The following is a 7,500-nucleotide window of genomic DNA, read 5'->3' on the forward strand; positions in this document are numbered from 1 at the left end:
ATGTATATATATATATATATATGTATATATATATATATATATATATATATATATATATATATATATATATATTTTATATATATTATATTGTATATATATATATATATATATATATATATATATATATATATATATATATATATATATATGTATGTATATATATATATATATATATATATATATATATATATATATGTATGTATATATATATATATATATATATATATATATATATATATATATATTCCATATTACATATATATATTTATATATATATATATATATATATATATATATATATATATATATATATATATATATATATATATATTCCATATTACATATATAAATTTATACAAATAAACACACATGCACACACAAATTTGAATCGCATTTATGGCATTGGAAAGTCATCTGCGAAGCTGGGTTCTGATTTTTATTACGGGTATTGTTTCCCAAAAATCCATAGGAGCAAAGAAATCCTTTTTTTTATTAGAATACCTCTTCATATTGTATGAAATGGATGAATAGATAGATAGATAGATTTATAGACGGGTGGAAAGATATTTAGCTGGATATTCGACTCTGAAACTGTGTGATTTAGCTGAATATTTCATTCTGAAGCTAGAAGTAATATATCAACTGTAATATGATATTTTCAAATGAAACGAAATATTAGCTGAAGATTCACTGATATGACCATAAATATATATATATATATATATATATATATATATATATATATATATATATATATATATATATATATATATATATATATATATATATATATATATATATATATATATACACATATATATATATATATATATATATATATATATATATATATATATATATATATATATATATATATATATATATATATATATATATATATTGCATTCCATTAAACATTTATCACATCGTTTCATTATATTTAAAATTTGATAGAAAAAGAACAGAGGGTCGTATGATTATGATAAGACATTAGAAATATATTTCTGATTACAAATCTCAATAACTTAAAATATTATTTCCCTTTTCGCATTATCATAAAACGTGATGACTTCATAAGACTTAATTTTTTTCTGCTTATATAATTGTTTAAAAAAAAATCCATCATAAATTAATATAACATGTAAAACCAGGCTGACGTTTCCACGAATATGTGGCACGCATTGGCATGACTCGAGTCGTGCCAATGCGCAAACAAGTCGTAAGCTGGTGTAAAGTGTACGTAAACCCATCGTGACATCGTGGCCTGTCATGACAAGAATTTTGAAATGTTCAAAATTTTGGTCACAACCAAATTTCGCGACCGGGTTGTGAACTATGCGCAAACTGTTCGCGAAGTCATCATGACCCCCTCAGGACGATGCGGGAAGATGCGTGGCAATGCGTGCCATACCACGACTGTCACGAACTGCCACGAATAGTTCACGAACAGCTCACATCGAGTTCACGAGTATTTGACGACATGTTCACGAATATGCGCACGTCGCAGCGTGGCTGTGCATTTCCACTGACATGATCATGTGTACTTCACGCATTGATGGCACGAGCAGTTCATGACTATTTTACACAATTCACGAACAGTTTGCGCATGGCATGAGAAGTTCACGATCAGTTCACTAACAGTTCATGATCAGCTCAGGAACTGTTCACGAGCAGTTCATGACTACTGCACGACAGTGGCGCTCGAGTCGGTGTGGGGGTATATATAGAGTTTCCTGGACACTGCTCGCCATTACAGAGGTCACCAGCGAAGAGACAACATGCCTAAAACCAAGCTGACAAGAGGAAGAGGAAAGCAGAGAAGGCTGTTTCCCTTTGCCTACACATACACTGAATAGTCTGGCCTATTCTTTATAGATTCTCCTCGGTCCTCCTACACCTGAAAACACTGAGATTACCAAACAATTCTTCTTTACCCAATGGGTTCACCAATTATTGTTCAGTGGCTACTTTACTCTTGGTAAGGGTAGAAGAGACACTTTAGCTATGGTAAGCAACTCTTCTAGGAATAGGACACTCCAAAATCAAACCATTGTTCTCTAATCTCGGGTAGTGCCATAGCCTCTGTACCATGGTCTTCCATTGTCTTGGGTTAGAGTTCTCTTGCTTGAGGGTACACTCCAGCACGCTATTCTATCGAATTCCTCTTCCTCTGGTTTTGTTAAAGTTTTTTTAGTTATATAGGAAATATTTATTGTAATGTTGTTACTGTTCTTGAAATATTTAATTTTTCCTTATTTCCTTTCCTCACTGGGCTATTTTCCCTTTGGGAGCCCCTGGGCTTATAGCATCTTGCTTTTCAAACTAGGGTTATAGCTCAGAAAATAACAATAATGATAATGATAAAACTGACCAGCGGTTGCAGAGGCCCTGTTTTTATATGGCGTGGCCAAGTCGGCACGACACCGTCCAAATTGCGCAAACTCGTCATGCCAATGCAGGAAGTGCGCAAACTATGCTCAAACTATGCGCAAACTATATGTGAACTCGTCGTGTCAGTTCGTGTCAATGTGGACACTGATGGGCACGCATTCGTGAACTATTCGTGAACTCGTTGTGAACTCACCGTGACCTATGCGTGAAGTAGCCGTGAACAGTGCGGGAGCCTCCCAGTTAGTGCCCCAAAATGGCACGACTTTCCACGACAGATTCGTGGCCAAAAGTCGTGCACGTGCTAGCCTGGCATAAGGAAGCTTCAATTTTGTTGGAAACCTCTTTTGAGCATTGGTCTACAATAAAAGATTTTGGTTATGAGCATTGTCCAAGCTTCTGGCATTTTGAATTATTACAATGACTGATAGGAACAAAATAATATCATATAAAATGTTTCCACTCTGTAAGACCAAATAATCTATAGAAAACAGATTTCACTACATCCTCTCCTGAATTTTCCTTGGATCTCTTAGGCACTGAGGTTGAATGAGCAAAAGAATATTCGCTATCAGTTTACCAGAATGGCCTGTTCCTATGGGCAACGTCCGAATTGTGTGTTCCTATTGGTTAGGTCAATCGAGAAGCAACGCCCTAAACGTTCCTAAAACTAGATTTTCCCAGTATTTTAATCTATAAAAGCCTCACTTAGGCTATCTACTTGTACCTATAAAAACTAAAAGAATGGTTGATATTTTGGCCCTGTTGCATAAAAAAACTACTTTCACAATGCTGTAAATAAATAGTAATTCTCCAAATACTAAAACAAAATTAGGACACCTGTTAAGCTTAATGGAAAATTTAAAGGAAATTTTCAACCTTAGTTCTGGTGTTACTGATGGGAATGAATTCTATGCCGAAGGGGTTCCAGGTTGTTCAACATAAACACCAGAGGATTTACGTCATCATAAATAAATAAATGACAATTATCATTCTATATCTTAATAAGTTCAATTATTTTAATTAACGTATATTATCTTGATATAAGAAGAGTGTTTACTGTAATATATATACTTCAGTTCATCTTCTTTTAGGAAATTAGAAGTGACAGCCCTTGTACTAGGCCTGGTATCCTTGGAAATATTACAATTACTTTTAATTTTATATTGGCATATTTATTAACTGATTATGTTTAAAATGCTTCATTCATTGATCTTTATATTGTTTAATCTTGTTCAAATATTGAGTCAGAAAAGGAGGAATAAGAATGTCTCCTCAAATATCCAGAAGTAATGAACTTAATTGTGGCAAATTACATTAACAATTATTGAGTAATTTGCTAAAAACGCATAAATAATAATAATAAAACTAATAATAGTAACAACAAAAATAATGATAATAAGGATAACAGTAATGATATTATTTGTAATAATAAAAATTAGTGGTAGTAAAAAAGAAATTATATAGGTGATGACAATTAAAATGGTAGAATAATTTAGTTTTTCATATAAAGCGGAATGGAACTACGTATATCCACCTCGATGCATATTGAAAAATCTCTCTCTCTCTCTCTCTCTCTCTCTCTCTCTCTCTCTCTCTCTCTCTCTCTCTCTCTCTCTCTCTCTATTTAACATTAGAAAAAAGGTAGCAGATGACAATAATTCAATACCAAAACTTTTAAGTACGGAAAATACATCCTTCAAATATAGATTTTAGGGAAATATTTACATTTCTCAATACAAAAATTATGCACTGGGAGGATTTGCTACACTTGCAAAACATTGTACATGAGAGTAATTGTTTAGTGCCGGTGCAGAGTGCTGTGATATATCCCCTTTTGCATGCACACTTGATGGGGCTCCTTGTTTCTTCTGGTGCCGGTAGTATCTGTCCTTGAAGACTAAACTTGGAATCTTTACTTCCAAACCACATTCCAGACGGATAGTTTTCGGCGGGGATGTAAAACCTGCAGGTTTCCATCGTGACTTTTGATAATGAACACTTAGGTTGGTGGAAAATTACATAACTTTGGTGCAACAGGCCACTTCCCTGTAATTTTCGTCGAAAGGTTTCTTCATTCAGCATATTAGGATCATTTATTTGTTCATGGTTATAACAGCCTGGATGTGAACTGTCGACACGATTTTGTTATCTCTTCCTCTGAGTTAATTAAATTATCCAGTTCCAGAAGACCATTAAATGTTTTCAGCTTTTAAAAGGCTTTTGTATTACCTACACCAGCAATGGAAGAAACAGTGCCACAATTGTTTATCCCGTTTATGTATATGAAAGAGTGGTTTTCCAAGCATGCGGTGAAAGGATCAGGACATCGGTGGCCTCTAAAAAAGCTGATAGACTGTTGTCCTGCTGCAGCTTCTTGAATCATATGGTACCGGGGTATGCTATGTGATCATCAACTTCTTCATGAAACACTGCTGGGTCTTGAGAGCTAACTCCTACCATATATGGGCTGTAAATGTGATTCAGTCATGATGCTTTGTTTTCCAGTACTAAAGGCATATTACTCATTCGGTCAACAATCATTCATATTATTTGCTCCTTATTGGCAGAGACATTTGGGATTAAAGTTTCTTTTGGAAGAGGCATATCTTCAGTGAAGCAGTAGACAGGGTCGAATCCTTTTTGTCATGTAGATCTTCAGTGGTCAATTACTATGTAAGGTATAGAAATTACTTCAGTGTATCTTATCATTTTGGTCACTTCTTCATTAGGAAAATCAGAAACCTTAGCTGCTGAAGTAGGCAAGAGTACTCTTCAGAGTAGGACACAGGTATAAAGGATGATGACACTTGGGGGTTTCTTATTTGATTTTCGTAATACTACTTGCAATTCATTTTTTTTGAGACAGGTTTTTGGATGATGCACATGTCACCATTATTGTTAAACAATACCTATAGTACTAGAAGTATATCAATGCAGTTTTTAAAGTGGTTTATAAAGTATTTGCTGTAATGCAAGTATATTTATTTTTATTTCGTATTTATAGGGTGTAAGAGCGTGTAGATTTGTGAATACTGAAAATATGACTTAAGTAGTTATAAAGTATAATAATTTCTGCACAATCTGCAACGCGTCCATTCCTTCATATATAGTATTTCAGACTACTCATTAACTATACTAACACAATATTGGAATCTATTGAATCTTAGATTTCAGTAAGATCATCAGCCGGGCATCAGGAGTAAAAGCCGAAAAGACACATTGTCTATCGCCTTAAACCCAATCCGTTAACCTGCTGCAAGTGACTTCATTGAGATTTATGGGCCCTTTGCGTCAATAGGCATGGGAGGAGATGGTGATGATGATGAAATCTTAGATATTCATAGTTATTAGGAGAAGAAATTAAATATCAGTTATTTTGGTGCCGCCCGGTACAGTAAGTTGTATTAACGGACCTTGCTTTTCGCAGGACTCATCACCGAAAAATGGTCTTCCGTTCAGTTGCAATATATAATTTTAATTTTTCATGACCTCTCTTTCACTGTATTCATTTGGTTGTTTTCTTTCCTCACGAGGTTATTTTCCCCGTTCAGGCCCTTGGGCTTATAGCATCCTCCTTTTCAACTAGGGTTGTACCTTAGCTTGTAATAATAATAATAATAATAATAATAATAATAATAATAATAATAATAATAATAATAATGCTAGATTTTTATGATCACAACCAACTTTAATAATATGAAACCGTTTTAATTTTTTATTGATAACATTAATCTTGTCATGGTAAAAAGGCACTGAGATTCATTATCGATTTTAATGTAATATGAAAAATTTTCCACACATTTTCATTGAAAGAAGAATAAAAAAGAGTGAGATTCAACGTCTTTCCCCCTTTCAAGAGTTACGACACTTATCAATGGGTGCCAAATCTCAAAAGAATTGTAATGAATGACAAAAAGCAAAACAGAAAAATAAATGGAAAAAAATAAAAACTTAAGGAATTAGCTAATGCTTAATAGATATTAAAGTTGACGTCTTTACAAAACTTCACATGACTACCAAAATAAACCTAAAAGTGCATACACGACAATATATACACAATAATTACCAAACTCATAACAGTTTTTTTTTTTTTTTTTACAATAATACATCAGAAATCAAATACATCTATGAAAATATTTGAATTTTTAGATTAAATAATGGTGTATTAAACAATAACGATTCTCTGAATAAAAGTAATAAGGTAATTTCAATTCAGTATATGCTGACATATATAACGAGCCAAAAACTAATGGAGTGTGCTTTAGCGAGACTACTTTTTTTTTTTTTTTTTTCATCTTTGGAGATGTAATCGGAATTACAGATACGTCAATGTTTGTTTGAAAGGCTACGGTGAACATATAAAAAACATATGAAATTAAAGTATGGAGTTGCAAAAATTAAATTTATAAGGTTCTTATTTTTATCAAAAAATATGTTAGGATTTAAGGTATGAAACTACAGAGAATGTGTTTACCTTTATAACTGACTTCTTCGATATAGATCTTGACATGATTAAAATTCTTTTACTAACAGATAAACTATCCTAAAATTGTATCGACAAACAAAACATGGAGTAACCAGTCTGCTTGATAGGCTGATGGAAAAGTAAACTTTTTTTGGGAAAAGAGTAAATATTGAACTCTGCCCATCCTAAATTCTCAATATGAATTCAAATGTTGATTGGCTGGCATCTCAACCAAAGTACAAGGCATTTTCCAGTAAAAATATATTTTCTTCCATTATCTGCCAACGCACTTCTAGATTACTTTACCTTCAATGTGTTTATGATTAAAACTAACATGCTTTAGTGTATATATTTTAAATGGCTAGATTATTTAAGATGGCCACTGGAATTTTAAAGAGGTTCTTCTCTAAAAAAAAAAAAAAATCTTGGATGATATAATAATAGAAAATTGAAAAATGTTGATGATATGAAGAAAAACACGATTGCTCAAGTGAGTAAAATGAATACTCCTTATTTAGAGAACATATAAGAAAAAATGGGGACTTTGTAGTTAAACAAGTGTCTTCCTCATGATGCCGCCTAGGCACAAAACTCAAGAGTGACAAAATAAACATTTGTTGTCTTATGAATATATTACCCAACGC

The sequence above is a fragment of the Palaemon carinicauda genome, chromosome 18, assembly GCF_036898095.1.
Source record: "Palaemon carinicauda isolate YSFRI2023 chromosome 18, ASM3689809v2, whole genome shotgun sequence".
Taxonomy (NCBI): Eukaryota; Metazoa; Arthropoda; class Malacostraca; order Decapoda; family Palaemonidae; genus Palaemon; species Palaemon carinicauda.